At 40.5% G+C, this 17757-nt stretch overlaps 1 protein-coding gene across 13 annotated transcripts in view; it reads right to left on the reverse strand.

Moving 5' to 3' along the window:
• Positions 1–17757, reverse strand: part of LRRC4C (leucine rich repeat containing 4C) — a 1196081-nt gene that overhangs the window by 151862 nt on the left and 1026462 nt on the right. For 4 of the 13 annotated variants that reach the window (XM_032413931.1, XM_032413932.1, XM_032413930.1 and 1 more), the window contains exon 1: positions 9915–11705. The exons of the other annotated variants lie outside the window; for them this stretch is intronic. The gene's annotated coding sequence lies outside the window, so the exon portion shown is untranslated. Of the gene's footprint in view, positions 1–9914; positions 11706–17757 lie in introns of those variants that run through there. 13 annotated transcript variants of the gene reach the window in all.

Consider the following 17757-nt stretch of genomic DNA (forward strand, 5'->3'; position numbering starts at 1 on the left):
GTTACTCAAGTTCTTACCATCAAATCATTGGTTCAAGAAAATCTGTCTATTGTCCTGAGAATAGTACTACGTTTCTTAGACTCAAAAACCCTATAAAAGGATCAGCTGTATCAACAACAGGCTATGTATTAAAACATCACAAATCAATCAATCAACTTGTTCCAAGGCAGGGCCACATCACAATAACAGACGATTTTAATAATGAGAGGACAGTATTAGTCATAAGAAAAAGACCTTACTGTTTTTTAATCTGAGAAACCCATCGCCATCCCAGATATCCACCTTAACAACAAATAAGGAAATACAATGAAATGGCTAAATTCTCCCACTTTCCAGACAGTGACTTGGCCAAAATTGGATAAAACAAACAAATGGACCCCTCCAAGAAAACTGTTGTCTCAGCAGTTTATAATCTGGCAAGAACCAGAGGCCAAATACAGCACTTGATCCTCTAAAGAAACCTTTCCTTGCACATCACTCCACCTCCCCCCCACCACATACACCAGAACCTGATACTTTATCACAAAGGGTGTAGTTAATAGAGAATATTGCTTTGGAAATTCTGGGACCAAAATGTTGAGAGGATTCAAAGGGATAGCTAGATTTAAAAAGCACTGCGAAGCACTACAATTAATTCTCTCTTATTTACTATTATTAGAGATTAACAATAGTAAGCTCTAAACTGGGGTGGGGGCAGAAACTAAGACTAGAAGAAAAACAAAACAAAACAAAAAAGACTAAAGGTAAAGGAAATGTTCTAATTCAACATATTCAAGCCATTTATTTACATTCAAAGATTGAAGAATAAAATAAAACCATAATTAATGTCTTACCATTTAACATTTAAAAAAAAAAAAAAATCTAATCCAGTGTCTTCTGCTGTTTCTTATGAGAGAAAGGAGGCAGTGACCATGAAGCATGATGCCAAAGCATCTCCTGAGATGAACCAGGCTCCATAAAATCAGCTGTCCACATGTTGTAAAAAGTGACTACAACTCACCAAATTTTTCAATCCAGGCATTTTTACTAAAGAGACCATCTTTTTTATTCTTCCACTGCATGAGTCCTTTTTTGGGCAATATTCAAAATTAAAAGGCATAGTCTCTTTCCAATAGTCATTCATGAGTAAAAAGGCCCACTTCATGTAACCCTGCAGCTTGTGTGGTGTCTAGCTTCAAGGCGCACCTTCCTTTTTGTCAGTAATATTCTTTGTGAACAATGCCATCCAGGAGTCTGCATTGCAAAGCCTGCAGTGAGCCTACGATTAGCAGCTACAAATTAGAGCCTAAAATTCATGCTAAAATATATTTATAGAACTATTTTCAAAACTGGTATCCTCAAAGACAGCTATTACCAATATTTCAAAAAGCTGATTCAAAATCATGCCTGTACTCAATTGCATACTGTAATTAAAACTCCTTTTCTTTTAGTTCAGTTTATATCAGGTCATGGCAAAAGTGTTTATGTGGGTTATTTAGAGAGTGGTGATTGGCAAGTATATGTTTCAATTAGGAAAAATGGAGAAACAAATTGCAAGGTATTTATTGGTCAAAGTAGTTCTGAAACGTTGGGTCCCTAAAAAGGAAAAAAAAAAAAAAAGTATCCTAATGGTGAAAATATTGGAAAATAATGGCCTTACACCATCAACCAAATTAAAGGAAACTTTTCACCTTAAAGATGTGTTAGATCAGTCCACATAGTTATTGGCACTACCAAACTGAGAACTCCTGTGCAATACGTTAGTTAGATATGGGATATGACGAGTTAAGATGAGGTCCATAACTTAAAAAAAAGTCACCACCTAGTGGGTTTTAGCCAAGTAAACAGTTGTTATAACAGTGATAAAAGCTATTGGGGCACCTGGGTGGCTCAGTCGTTAAGCATCTGCCTTTGGCTTGGGTCATGATCCCTGAGTCCTGGGATCTAGCCTTGCATCGGGCTTCCTGCTCAGCGGGGAGTCTGCTTCTCCCTCTGTCCCTCACCCCACTCATGCTCTCTCTCTCTCTTTCTCAAATAAGTAAATAAATAAATAAATAAATAAAATCTTCAAAAAAAAAAAGCTAATACAGATCTATTAACAAAATGCTGATGTAAAGAAGAGAAGGGGAACTCAGTGGGCCTAGGGAAGCTGGGAAACGTTTTTCCAGAGGCAGTAACTTGCTCTGAGACTTGAAGTATGGGTATATCCTAGAAACATGGATTAGGTCTCACAGTGTGAGCCAAAACTAGCCTAGAGTATCTCTAGAGGAATAAAATATTCAGTATGGCAGGTGGACAAGAGAGGCATGAATAGGCTGGCCAGATTGTATTATCAAAAGTAGAATTTTGATTTTATTCTATAAATGCATTTATAGAATCTAGAAGGGGATGTCCAGCTTTATTTCTTAGGATAATCCTTTTAAAGGAAGAATGAATAATGGACTACACTGGAGAAAAGTTGGCATCATCAGAAGACATCTAGGAGAGAAACAATGGAATCTGAACTGAGTTTAAGACAGAGAATAGATTGATGAGTGATTTGATGAGTCACGGGATATGAGGGAAGTGAAAGAGATATGGATATCATTTGAAACTGAAAATATATAGGCTTCTGGGGGGCAAATAATCAGTTACAGTTGGCATATTAAGTTTGTAAGGTCCACAGGAGACCCAGATATGTGAGTAGGAGCTTTCTGGCAATGGAGATTTACTAGCCACAGGGTGGTTGAGGCCAAGGATTTCAGTGTCATCTCTCAAAATAAGCCCAGTTGACATGTCTTAAGAATGCAGAGAGAGAGAATAGAATAAATTCAAAGGGGGATGCCTTCAACATTTAAGGAGTGAACAGGAGGACTGGAGGAGGAGGAAGTGAAATTAATAAAGGAAGGGACGGTGAGCAGCACCTTAATCCTCTGGAAGGGTTTCAGAAAGCCAGAGGCCATACTGGTATCGAGTGCTGCAGACAGATTAACCGTGATGAGACCCGAGATCAGGCATTAGGTGCCCACCATTAGGAGCGCCTCTGGTTCATATGACATTGTAACTAATAAACACCAAACACTATTAGCGTTGACCTTATTTCTCATACAACTTTGAATTTCCAGATGATCTCACAACATTTTGTAAAGCTTTTCTGCTAGTATGTTGAGTGAGTTAGCGCGATTTTCCCCCAGTGTTTCTTAGTTGTCCCTTTCTCACTTAGGGGCACACTTGGATATAGTTGAAGACTGACAAAGATATGCAACGTACATGTGACCTAAGCATCTCAGTATAACTTTTGTTCCAAGAAATAGGGAAAGGGGAGACTGTAGCCATCTCAGTCTCAATTAAAATATTCAGACTGAGTACTAGGCTAGATGATGGTGAACTGGAGTGTTTATTTGTTACCAAGTGAAAAAGTTTGAATTTACTGATTCTCATCTCAGGTTCTAAAGTCAGAAGAAATGTAGCTTCTACTTCTAGGTCCACTGATTAGTTGCTATATGACCTTGGACAAATTACTTAGGCTCTTTTTGTTTCAGTTCCCTAGGTGAGAATTAAGCAGAAAAATACATAATTTTGACATAGTGCCTGGTGCATACCAAATGCTCAATAAATAAATGGTAGTTACTACTGCTATTAAGAAATTATACCCACAACTTCCTTAAGTGTTAAAAGCTTCCATAAGCATAGATATCTGCCATCAGCTCATGCCAAAGTTGAAATAAGTTAATTAATCTAACACAAGTTTTTCATCCTTTTAGACTTCATTATAAATATGATTGACACTGGAAAACATTATCAAAAATAATATTGCCAACTTTGATAGTAAAGTTGGCAAAAAATTCATTTACATACTCAGTATAAATATAAAGCAAAACACTCACAAGACTTTCAGTTAAATGTTCCCACATCTGTGAAAAATAACCAAGGATTTTAATGAAAAGAAAGTGAGCTAGCATTTATTGTATACTGATCATGTGCCAAACATGTAGACATTTCAGTGCTTCCAAAATAACTGCATAAAAAATTATTTCCATTTTTATAGTTGAGGAAACAGAGACATTGCTAGGTTAATTGCTACTTAGGATCCACCAGCTAACAGGTGTGAAACAAACTTAGAATGCAATGTTTCTCTATTTCAAATCGCTTTATATTTCCCCTACACACACTAGAGATTTCCTTCCCCTTTTTACCCTACATATCTGCCATTGTAACAGTGATTCTGCTTTTCTCCCAGAATACTATACTCCACATTTTAACAACTAGTATCCTGAGATCAGGGATTAATATTTTCAGTTCCTAGGAATCCTGAATCCCTAGGTAGTCAATTATAAATTCGGAATCCTAAAATCTTAGCTTGAAGGCATCTTAGTTTTCACCTTTATTTAATAGAGGAGAATATAAGCCTGACCTAAGAGAGGTAAAATGACTTATACAAATTGTTACAGTGTGTTACTGGCAACATCGAGTAGGAAAAAAACACTGTAGCACCTAACTTTCAGACCTCAGCCTTTGCAACATAAGGAAGCCACTCAATAAGGGCTTAATATCTGCACACACACACACACACACACACACACACACACGTCAGTACACCCATTGATTGGTATTTCTCATCGAACCTCTACAGATTCCTGAAAGCCACGTTTCTTACATGTATTTGTGTTCCTGCAGGAAGGTGCAAACACGCAGATATACGTGCATTTGAGTTTTTTGGAGGGGATGTCTCAAACTAAATTCAATTAGTCATTCAAAGAATATTTACTGCATGCACACTGTCAAAAACTCTTCTGAGGTGCTGAGAACCTGCCAGAGAACAAATAAAATCCTTGCCATCAGAGAGTGTGACAAGCACACTGTCTCAGCCACAAGATTTGCCCAACCAAATTTCAACTGTCAAATTTACATTTCTCCAGAGAAATCATTTTGAAGAAAAGTAAGATGCAAGAGACTCTTGATCCCTTTGGAGAGTCTTCCAAAACACCATTTATAAATCATTAATTTTTTATATTTGTATTATAAAGTAATCTAAACAAAGTTTACACAGACACAGAGTATATTTTCCACAATTCACAAAGCATGTTTCAATCTTTCCTGAAGGAATAGCATTCACGAAAGTATATCCAAATATGTTTTTAAAGTGTAGGATCTTACCAAAACATAACAAATGAGCAAAAGGGGTGGGGGGAGAAAGAGAGATAGACCAAGAAACAGACTCTTAAATATAGAGAACAAACTGATGATTACCAGAGGGGGGTTGGGGTGGGGGGATGGGTGAAATAGGTGATCCAGATTAAGGAGGGCCCTTGTCATGATGAGCACCTGGTGATTAAATTAAAAACTAAAAAAAAAAAAAAGTATAGGATCTTACCAAAAGTGATTGTACCTAATTACTCCAACCTCATTAATACATTTCTCCTTTTTAAAATCTATACCAACATGAATTTAGATAAACTGCTTCCTTTAACCAGACCATATCAGTTTATTTTTTATTTGCAAATTACGCATTACTTGAACTAAAATCATAGATGCTCAATTTAAATGTGCATGTATTGAATGCCTACCGTGCATAACATAATGCAATCTGATTTCATCCTCATGGCACTCAGTTCTATCTGGTTGTTATCGCCCCTATTTTACAGATGAGCAAACAGACTCAGAGAGGTTAAATAGTGCATGTAACACACGTGACACAGTGGAAAGCTGAATATTCATATTCACTTATGGTGCCGGTGTCCAAGTTTACCAAATTTCTTAGTCACCTTTAAGGAGCACACAAAAAAGTAAAATCTATGAAATGGTAAGAACTTCCATAGATGATTTCCATCTCATCTTAAGATCAGTGAAAATGATTAGCTTTAGAATGCTTTTCCAAAAATGAACACAGATTTCAAATTGTTTTCCTAACTGAAAAGCCACAGTATAAAATTCCAATGGGCAATCCCTCAGCCTGTCTTGTTATCATCCACAGATATGATATCAAGAATAACAATAATTAAAACAGTAGGATTCTTTTTCCCTCTAAGGGAGAACAGGTCTCCGGAAACATATTGAGGAAATGGACAGAACACAGGGTTGCTGTTGTAGACAATGAAATTAGGAGCAATGACCATGACCGGCTGCCTCAGAAAACCCCTGGCAAGTTGGTGTTGGGAGATTAGCACATGCAAACTATAAGACAAGTATGTCTACATGAAATCTTGATTTCATAGACTCTATCAGGCCTTTATCCTATCACAAAAGAGGTTTAACAAACATAGGATTCCTTATATCTAGGAAGCCTATGCATCCAAATTGTGAACTTGGGGGCCTTAATATTAGTAACGGAATTTTACACTATCTACTTTAAATTATATAACTACCTAGAAATCTGCCTCTATTTTGAGCATTCCAGAGCCAGACACTGTAACAGACAGCTAAAATTATACATTTAATATATAAGAGCTATCATATGCAACTTTTCGACCCATAGTACATACAATAGCATTATTTTTCCCCAAAATCTCTCTCAAGTGTTATTTTTGCTGAGATTTACGTTTCTATACTTTAAGGAGAAAATCTTGATTTTTCGGCTTCTGGCTGGAAGCAGTATTTCCTATCTAAAATGATATCTTGCAGCCAATCTGTCCTGATAAGACATCAAAAGAAGAATCTGGCAACTCCCGTGAAGTCAGTTGCACATTCCCTAGTTCTTGAGCGTAGCCACTAGAACTGGTAAAATGCTCAGCCAGCCTGTATTAATTCCCAGGAAGTTAATCCAAATTAATCCAAGAACAATCATAACAAACAGGCCTCCTTAGAGGGCCTATTATGCCTGGGGCTTTGCATAACATTACTTTTAATTCACAAAACCATTCTAATTTGTTGACATTACCATTCCCATTATACAGATGAGAAGATTGAGGGTCAGAGAAATTAAAGTTATTGCCCAAAGGGCACAGCAATTAAATCAGAGTGGGAAGATACTTGAAAAAGTAACTTAAGGGGCGCCTGGGTGGCTCAGTTGGTTAAACGACTGCCTTTAGCTCAGGTCATGATCCTGGAGTCCCGGGATCAAGTCCCGCATCGGGCTCCCTGCTCCCTGCTGAGCAGGGAGCCTGCTTCTCCCTCTGACCCTCCCCCCTCTCATGTGCTCGCTCTCTCTCTCGTTCTCTCTCAAATAAATAAAATCTTAAAAAAAAAAAAAAGAAAAAGTAACTTCAGAACTTGGAAAACCCAGCAGCTTTCTGGGCCTATGGCCCTCCGCAGAATCTGAGTATTCAACTACCTACTCACAAATGTCACTCAAAGGGCACCAACCTTGGCCCTGAAATAAGCTGAAATGAGGTAACTTTCCTGCTCTTGCATGGTCAAAATTCTTTCAGCAGTCCATGAGCAAGTTGCTTAGAATATCGGGCCAACCCTGAATGACAAACAAAAGGAGCTAAACCCCAAGCTGGGCAATGCATCCCTAACTGTAGTGGAAGTGATTCACCAGCATGAAAAATGATGCCATCCTTAGATGCTCCATCATCTCTAGATCTGAAGAACATGTTTAAATGGAGGTGAGTGGGAGGACACATTTCAGCCCACAACTTTAAACATATCTCTACTCTCTTTCTCTCTCTCCTTCTCTCTCTATCCCCCACCCCCACCCCCTTCCCTTCTTCCTTCTTTTTCTCAGAAAAGTTTGCATGTGTGCAAGTGTGGAGGGTACCGAGAGGAGCTGACAATGTTTAGGAGAGGAATGTACTTTCAGGTCTAACTGGAGTAGCAGTGAAGACATTTTGAATTCAAAAAGGAAAAAAAAAAAGAAAAAAGAAAGAAAGAGAGACAGATCTCCACGGATTAACAGAAGCCAGGCTGACTGCAAGGCTGGGGGGTTTCCCACATGATGTCCAGAGCTAAGCAGTAAAAACAAAGTACTTTTCCCCCCTCTTTTGTCACTTGTGCTAAGTTGCAACGTAACAGGAACTTGAGATAACTTGAATCAATCTATTATCGCAAGCAGTGACTTAACTGTGGTCATGTAAAAAACAAAATAAAAAAGCAAACAAACAAACAACCTGCAAGGAATTCTAAGATATGCAGAAGGCTACAAGGAGCTCAGGGGAGAAAAAAAAAATCCTGCATGATTATTTTCATAGGTTGATAAATGTATTGCCTGATCTGTGTCCCAACAGGAAACATGTGGCCAGAAAAATAAATTAAAGAAGTGCTCAGCTGTAGGCTAGTTTAGTTAAGGAGTAATGAAAAGGATAAGAATAGATGATGTGAGCGTAAAAACAGACTCCGAGGCTTTTAGCAAGGGTGTTTCTGGTTTCTATTATCACCTCCCTAATATAAATCTAACTCCACGGTTCTTAATGACTCTCCAGGGACCACCACTCACCAGGTTAAATGTGCCCAGCACCAAGGAGGGATCCAGGAGATTTCGGCCTCTTATCTCCTTCGGGATATACCAGAGTTGGGGATCTTTTTTAAAAATATTTTTAGTAGTATTAAAACTAGGATTATCTGAGCTCTGCTATTAAAAAAAAAAGTATTAGAAAGGATATGAATACTGTAGATGGGCTACTCCTAAGGTCCAGAGTGGTCAGAGTTTATGTCAAGCTTTCAGGACAGGTTCCTTCCTTGACCCTTCTAGGTAAAAATGGCAGCCATGGGGACAGAAGTAGCCACGCTATATAGGGTTGATTCTTGTCCAGCTTGGATCCCAGACTGACTTTTGTCTGCTGTTTAAAGGCTTGTGAGTTACCTGTCTCCTAAGGTTTGGCCATTAAGCAGAGTTATAGCTTCTCTAGGCCTCAGTTTCCTTTTTTTATTGGCATTAGATCTCTGAGGAGTCTTCTGGCTCTAAAGTTATATGAGTCTATGATTCTGATAGAAGGCCCCAGAGAGGAATATCGAAGGATGAAGAGGGAGAGTTCTGTTAAAAGAAAAAAAAAAAAAAAAAAAAAAAGCCAGCTCCATGGCCCTGGAAGTGATGGGGGAGGAAGGAGATGGAAAGAGGGGTGATCCTACAGGCCCCCCAGGCTCCCTGAGCATTTTCAACCTTCTCTTATTGATCTTTATTGGCCTCTCTCTCCCAAGACAAAGCTGGCACATGAGAAACACTGGTGCTTAATACACAGACCTTTTCTTTAGCTCCTTATCTAAGTTACCACAGGACACCAGATTTCTGCCTTTTTCTCAAGAGTCCTGTCTTGGTGATGTTGGGAAGATTTCTGGCAAAACCCAAGTCAACCGCCCAAGCCACCTTCAATCTCTGGACAGCCTTTCTGTTATCCAAAGAAGTGGTTAGTTTGAAGGGGGTGGGGTCGAAAAGAAGTGGGTCCTCCTTCCCATTCTTAGCACAGGGGAGAACCTAGGTAATCTGAAGGCCACATTTGAGCATGTGTATGCAAGGAGATGGGGGAAAGTGCAGCCACCTCTCTCCCCCACTTCCTCCCCCGTGCCCACTCTCCCTCCCTCCACCCACCCACCCTCCACAAGCCATCCTTCATCTGCTTGGTTTATTATCATATTTTTGTGTTAATACATTCTGTTGATCTGCAATGTCAGGTTGGATAATGAAATTTAAATTGGTCCCTTCGATTTCCAATGGCTAAACATTTGTGCATCTAACTCCAAGGCTGCCATGCAACTTAAACGCATTCCAGAGTGTCAATCAAACAGCACAGGCACCCCACACTGCAGCGGCTTTCTTGGGGAGATTTATTTTTTTTCCTGGTACACATTTGCAAAGGCATTTGCCCAGGATGCAGACAACCTACATCATTATAGCAAACCGGCTTATTGGTGAGCACAACCTGATGGAAGAGAAGCCTGGGTCACCCTCTCCCTATTTTCTGGCCCCCAACAGCCAGGTCTTTAAGAATCCCACCGAAGGGGTGCAGGAATCAAGGAACGAGGAAAGCTAAATTAATGGGTATTTTCTCCATCAATAAAAAAAGAAAATAAGAATCACTCACTGTATTTCAGACAGGTCACAGCAACATCCAGATGGAAATCCAGGTGGTTAAGAACAAGCGAAAACGCATGATCTTGACACCAAAAAGAAGAAAGAAAAAAAAAAAAGGTGTGGGGGGAGGTTGATGAAGAAAAATCCAACTGCAATTATCCATCAATTTTAGTCAACATAGGCACAAATCCAACTGTGCTCTCTGCTGGTTTCTCTCCCCCAATCAATGCCTCATTCTGCCGCGGTCAACTTTTCTTCTCCGAAATTTCTTTGCAGATGTATTATTAATTCCCTCTCCTCTTGTGGGAAATTCAAAAAGAAAAGAAAACACCACCATAGCAGGTCTTTACTTTCCTAAAAAAAAAAAAAAAAAAAGCCCCAAACTTTCAATTCCAAAAATATCTCCTTGGCTTACTTTCTCCTTTATAGAGAAAAAAGAACATACTTTTTCTTTGTGGATCCTCCGTTCTCCATTTCCAATCATCCTGTTTTTTGGGGGGGGCAGCTGTTTTATTATTATTTATTTATGTCAGAACACACCGAGCCGCGTGGGTCTGACACGGGTTTATTTCATTTTTCAAGGCTCCCTGTGTGCACACATACACATTTGTGTTAAGATCCAGGTCTCACAAGAAAAAGCTTCCTTCTTCGTTTTCTCTTGCACAATCAGTTTATCCACTGCGTTCGGTTCCAAGAGAGAGCTGCGTCCCGCATCCTTCATTTTTACAAGGCACCCAACAGCCACCGCCACCAAAAAAAGTCTCCGTTTACATCGTTGATTCCTAACCCCTAACTCCCCCTTCGAAGAATTTGGGGATCAACTCCCCCCACTCGCCAGCCTTCCGGCCGGCCCCTTCTCCAAATATCTAATTAGATTTCTCATCACAACCCAGTGCGCAATTGGATTTTTGATTTCAGCCACCCGGCCAGCCACCTTCCCCTCTCCCTCCAAACTCCCTGTTATATCCTGTCTCCTTCCCTCCACCGCCTCTGCAATTTCATAATCTCACGTTAAATGGAGTGCGGGGGGCGGGGGCGGGGGCGGGGGCGGAGGTAGTGGAGGAAAATTTCAAGGCTCCGTCAGCTGTCAAGAAGAAAATCATTCCTCCCTCCCCCCCCGCTACTTTTTTTTCTTCTTCTTTTTTTTAAGGCTCAGGGTGGCTTTCGTTTCCTCTGTCCCCGCCCCCACCCCCGGCACCGGGTCCAGATCCTCCAGGTGTTGCAGAACTCCGCGATCAGGGCCCGGATCACGGGGGAGACGCGTGACGCGGTCCCTCGCCGGTGGCCCCTGCCAGCCCCGGGGTCCCCTTCTCCTCCATCAGCGGGCAGCGCATCCGGGGGCGCCGCAGCGAAAGAAGTTCAAACTGGGCTTTTTATTTCAAATGGGGAAGGCGAAGTGAGGGGACCGACGGGGTGTTAGGCAAATTTAAAAACCATAATAAGGAAAGAAAAAAGGAAAATAGAAAATGGAACGAGGGAGGTTAAACATTAAAAAAAAAAAAAATCCCTAATCGCTGGCTCCTCTCATCCTTCTCGAATGAAACTGCAGCTTTGATCTCATTTCCAGCTGCGTCGGGTGCATTTTGGAGCCACAAGTTGGCCTCTCTTCGCGCAGACCTTCTCGACGCCGGCTGGTTCTCCGCGAGGAGACGCGTTCTCGGGAGCGCAGCTGCTCCGCGCCGTTCTTAGCGCCATCGCCCTGGCTCGCGGCTCCCTGCGCGGCAGAAACCCCGGTCCCCTTCCATCCACTTCGGCTTGAACTCTCTTCCTCTCCCGCCCGCTCCTCTCCCCCCCCCCCCCCCCACCCCGCCCGCTCTCCCCGCCCTCCCCGGATAAATAAATGCGCTCCTTGTGGCCGTGGCACCTCCTGCCGCTCTAGGCTTTCTCTCAGCCAATGCCGCGTCCTGACGTTTTGGGTCCTAGTCCCCAAATCTCCTCTCGGACTGCAGTCCCCTTCCCTCCTCTGCCCCTCTTTCTTTCCCCTTTTCCTTTCCCTTTCTCTGCTTGTGATCAGTAAAATACAATTACCCAATTACCTCCCATCATCTTAGCACTGATTGGTCAATTGCATTAACACTTGAAGTCGAGGACGAGGGGGTTGGAGCCTCTGTGGTGTGGCACCGCTGCCACCTGGAGGGCAGAGCCAGAACAGCTGCGTTTCAAAGCAACCCCCAATGCTCGGAGGTTAGGAATAGGCAAAGAAACTCAGGTACTGTGTGGCAGAAGTTATTTATTTATTTTTTTCTTTCTAAAAGCCTGCCTGTTTTCCTCCTGAAAGCCAGGAGTTGGAGCTACAAAGGGGAAGACACTGAAATCCAATCACCACTAGGATTCAGAAATAGCACCAAACACACAAAGTTGTTGTTTTCAGATGGCTGGACAAGAGACTCTCCTCTCCCTAGCCACGCAGGCAGGTCATAAGGTAAGGATTAACACGGTAGTATTACCCAGGATAGGCTGATTAGAAGGAATCTAGGAGTAACTGAAAAGCTGCAAGGAAGGGAGACTGGTCCAGGAGGATAATCTCAACATGCGAAAGCACTGTGCAGGCGAGATAGGAGCCTTCAGCCTATGCAGTGTTGCAGTAAATTGGCCTGTTCAGTTTGTACAAGACATCCAGGACAGCTTGACAACTCAATTCCAACATCCTTCCTCCTGGTTGTGGGCTTTTCCAACAACGCATGTTAAGGGGTCCCGGTGTGGCGGGGGCGGGGGGGGGGGGGGCAAGAGGCACATTTCAACTTCACAGAGTGTTCTTAGAAGGACGGAGGGGCCCACGAAACATTAGTACTACATTCATGTTGGTTTCTTTCTCCACCACATACTTGTCAATAAAGAAGTTTGTATGTTGGAGGAGATGGGCAAATATGTATCTGCTTTAGGCTCCCAAATTAATGATCTTTGTGCTGATTTTCTTTATTTTTGAGAGATCAGAATATGTAATTGGCTTAAAAACAGTTTTAAACAAAGTGAGTTAATCATAATGAGAAATGTCATTAGACAAAAAGGAGATTTTTACTAAGGGAACATCAGAGGCATATCCAAGTTCACACCAAATGTTCTTTTTTTCTTTCCTGTTCCCTTTATAGTACATGGATATTTTCTCACTTAGCATTAGAAAATTTAAAAAAGAATTACATCTATACATTTATTTGGGTACTGAGCACATGCCCTCATATATATCTTAAATGTCAGCATCTGCAAGGGGAAAGCCTTTCTTTACACATGGATTGTGATTTATTATAATTTCCCCATCTTTTTGGAGAGCTTTGGTGTAGTTATGAATTGCATCAACATGTGAATTTGTTGAGGCGTAATGGCATTGCTTCTATTTTTAAATAAATGCTGTATTGATTGACTTAAAACATTAGTGGGCAGTTGACTATAACTTTGTCTTTTGAAGCTCTTACCCTTATATGCCAATTAAAGTTCATCAACTAATAAGCCATTAAAAAGTACACTTACTAGTTGCTCTAGATAGCTTCAAAGGAGTCTACCCTCTGGTTCTGAAGTAAACTAGAAGCCATTTGAAATGCAAATTTTCTTTTTAGAGACTTTGACAGCAAGGGAAAGGCCAATGATTTGTTTTTCAAAGCTGATTATTAGCTACCTACCAGACGTCTTTAAAGCCTTTCAGAATGAATTAATCTATCAAACAAAGCAGCAGGGAAGGATCAGTGCTATTTAGCCAAAAGGAAAAAGGAAAGGCTTCCCATTCCTGTTTAGCTTCTCATTCGGCAGCTACAATTTCTTTTTCCACGTCAGCTACCCATTCACACTATAATGACCTTGCACTAGTCACTCGGTTTTCATTTTTTGATTCAGACTCGAACCAGTGATTATTGGGCATCCATATGGCATGCTCTTTTGCTAACTTCTCGTAATAATCACTTTATTTAAAACTCAAAACAACCCCTTGGGAGATTTTTAAAGATGGGGAAAGTGATGCGAAAGCCACATACTTGGTAAATGACACAGACAAGTTTTGAACCCAGATTTACTCAATACCAATTCTCCTATTTTTGCTACTACTTCTGGGTAGTATGGGGGAATACATCTAAGATGGTCACAGGCATGCAAGCTATGGTTATCAGCTCTGAATCCCAGGAGGTAAATGTGTCACCCTGTGGGGAAATGGAATTGCCACATTTGTCGCTGAAGGATCTTACTCAAAGAGAACTGAAATAATCAGTAAACAAGCTAACTGTCATACAAATGCACATGCAAACTAAATTGTTAATTAAATAATGACATAAATGTAGATATTTATTCAGGAGAAGTTGCTAGATATTGTCAATAATGACAGGGTATATGTTCAAGTAAAATTCTTGATAAAAGCTCTTTTAGGGGAAATAATTACCCATTGAGCAATGGAATGGGTAACTTTGTCACAGTTCCAGTTAGCCCACCTGAGTGACCAAAAGCTTGGACAGGACAAATGCCATTAAAATGAGACACCCCCGGAGAAGAGGAACATGGTGTTAACAAAGCAGGTTTGTCTAAGCACATACAGAATTCTGTGTTTGTTCTCCATTCCTGATTTGTAGGCATTTGGTTGGTGAAACAAAACTATCATGTTATTCCGCTGTGTGTTGGTGACTTTACCTGGTGTAATCTTCAGCAAACAGCAGAGGACAGCATCTTGTAACCAGAAATACAAAATAGCAAATAGAAGGCATTCAGTAACTTTGCTTAAACATTGAGAAAATGTGGATGTTTATTAATTTGATTTAACAGACTTTAAGCTGCTCTATTCAAGCCCAATACATACTCATGATTTGGGTCTTTCTGTTACAAATTCTGGGGATAGATAGCCCATTTTCACTTCCAATTCTATTAAACAGGGCCAGAATATCCTGTGATAATCTTATGAAGTTTGCCTCTATTGTTACACATAATGACATGTGAATTAACATCTTTAGACCAACTTCTTTTGAAAACTACTTTAATGATAAAATTCCATATTTAGTGAGAACTTACTACATGTGTTACGCTAGACAAAATGTGATGCTAGACAAGAATGTTGTATTTCAGAACTGTAAGATATCCTAATAATCATCTATTCTTTGTTCCTTGAAATACAGATGAAGATACTAAAGCCCAAGAAGATTTGCAGGTTTCTCTTTCTACAATGACTACCCCTCCACCCAGCTCCCACCCCATATGGTCTTACTTTTCAATGCTTTCATACTTATTTTTTTTTAGCAGTAACTGGCATTCAATGATAGTTTATGAGTGTCAAATTCAAAGTATGTTCTAAGTATGTTTCAGATGTCAACTCATGCAATCCTCTCAACCATTTGATGAAGTAGGTATAATTAATTCCCATCCCATCATATAGATAATGAAAGTAGAGTTGAGGTTAAATAAAGGCACCCAGCCAGGAAGTGATGTAGGCAATGTTTTTAATTCAGGTTATTTTGCTTCAGAGATCATGGTTATAACAGATACTTCCTATAATTACTTATGTCACTGGATGGAAATGATTTGTTCATGTCTGTATTCTCCCCCTAAAGTATGACTGACTGATTTAATGAGAGTGGGGTTTTTTTTGTTTTGTTTTTTTGTTTTGATTTGATTTCTAATATTGTACACATAGTTGAATGAGTAAATGTCTAAGACTATGACATTAGGAAATGGAAGCATATATGTCTTTTGGCTCTTCCTGGATAGTCTTTTCACTATGGTACACAAAATATTACAAAGATGAGGTACTTACTGCAATTACTAAAACAGAAAAATGAATAAAATAATTTAATAAAATAATTATAACTTTTATATCAGCTAGCTGTTGCTGCATAATTAACCATCCTCCAACCTGGTAGCTGAAGTCAGCAATCATTTGTTATTTCTCCTGAGTCTGTAGGTCAGTCAGAGATTGGTTAAGTAGTTCTTCTGATCGTGGCTGGGTTCACTGTTAGCTGATTTAAAATGGACTCAGCTAGGTTCACTGGGGCAACTCAGCACCACTCCATATGTCTCTCTCCCTTCATCAGCTTGGCCTAAGCAAATTTCTTGGCAATAGCAGAAGTTCAAGAGAGGAAGCAGAAAGACATGAGTATGTTCTCATGCTTCTGTATGAATCAAATTTGCTGACTTTCTGTTGGTTAAAGCAAATCACTTGGTTGAGCCCATTGTCAAGGAATGGAACAGGTCATCCTACCCCTCATGGAAGGCCACTCTAAAGTTACATGACAAAAGAGAGTGAAGAATCAGGGTGATCACTGCAATGAACCCCAACTTCTATCCCTTACAAATAACACATTTCCTTAACAATTACTGGGATTTATAGGAAAGAAAATTCTCTACATAAGGGATCATTCAATCGGTCACTTATTTACTTCAACAGATGGGTATTAACCTCCCATTATGTGTAATGCATTATGAAAATTATCACTAACTCCTCTGCTACCCCCACTGCCCTAATAACATCTTTTGATGCTAATTCAAAAATGGCTCAACATCTGCCCAATTCTCTTCACTGTATTACTTTAGGAGACCACTCTCAGGTTCCTCGGTGGACCCTTTGCCACTGCCCTTTCTTCTTACCCATGCCATTCCATCTCCAGTGCCAGCTAGCTTATGAAAAAGAAATGCTGGGACATCTGGGTGGCTCAGTCGGTTAAGCATCTGCCTTTAGCTCAGGTCATGATCTTGGGGTCCTGGGATCGGGCTGCCTGCTTCTGCTTCTGCCCCTCCCCCTGCTCCTGCTTTCTTTAGAAAAAAGAAAAAAGAAATGCTGATGAGAAAGTTAAATGGAAGAAACAATAAAGGGAAAATATGTTCCATATGTACAGCACCGAGAAACCACAACAATGGGAGAACTCTCTGCAATGCATAGGACAAAGTATTCCTATTTTAAATATATAACTATTTCTTAGAAATAACTAAGAAAAACAAAAAATAAACTTACAGATGAGTGGGGGAAATACATTACTAGTCAATTTGCAGAAGACCTGGTTATTTTAACACTTAATTGATACCCATATTATTTAGCACAGTGCCTGGCCCTTTGGCCTCTGACTACGTTTTGATTGACGGATGAATGAACTGTCTACTTGGGGGAGGAAAGTGGGTAAATAGTAGGTAGGCATGCCAATTACAAGCAATGGTGATACAATATGGACAGAATTTTACCAGCAGTAAGTATAAAGAGCTGGGGGAGCAGAGGAGGTAGTAGCTACCTCTACGTGGGGGCAATCCCAGAGGATTTCACAAGTAGGAAATCTAAATGTGTGAAGAGCTTCATGAATGTTAGCATAGAGTTGATGGATGCAAGATTGCCATTTCGCACCTAGAGAACAAGGAATAGGGTGCATTCTAAGAAAAAACAATTTGTGGTCCAAAGATTAGCAGGGCTAAAGATGAGCTAAATTAGGTACTGAGCCATGGGAGAGAGGATTGGACTATTAGATGCCATGATCAAGAGAGTTCAGATTTTGGAAGCAGTCTTAAAATGTTCCTTCCAGGAGGATATCAATTGCAATTGAGGTCTGGGAAGGAAGAGCATCAGTGAAAGGGAGCATCTTAAGGGAAGATCCCTTCCTTCCTCAGACCCACTAGGCAACATGACAAATTCTAGGCATGACTTAAATTAATAAGAAGAAAGCTGACAGAGACAATTGTATGACAATTTGGCAACCGATCCTAAATCACTTTAGACCCAACTACACTTTGGAAATCCTTTTTAAAGGGTGACCCAAGGGGCACCTGGGTGGCTCAGTCGTTAAGCGTCTGCCTTCGACTCAGGTCATAATCCCAGGGTCCTGGGATCGAGCCCTGCATCGGGCTCCCTGGTCAGCAGGAAGCCTGCTTCTCCCTCTCCCACTCCCCCTACTTGTGTTCCCTCTCTT

The sequence above is a fragment of the Phoca vitulina genome, unplaced genomic scaffold (genome assembly GCF_004348235.1).
Source record: "Phoca vitulina isolate PV1807 unplaced genomic scaffold, GSC_HSeal_1.0 scaffold16, whole genome shotgun sequence".
In the NCBI taxonomy this organism is placed as follows: Eukaryota; Metazoa; Chordata; class Mammalia; order Carnivora; family Phocidae; genus Phoca; species Phoca vitulina.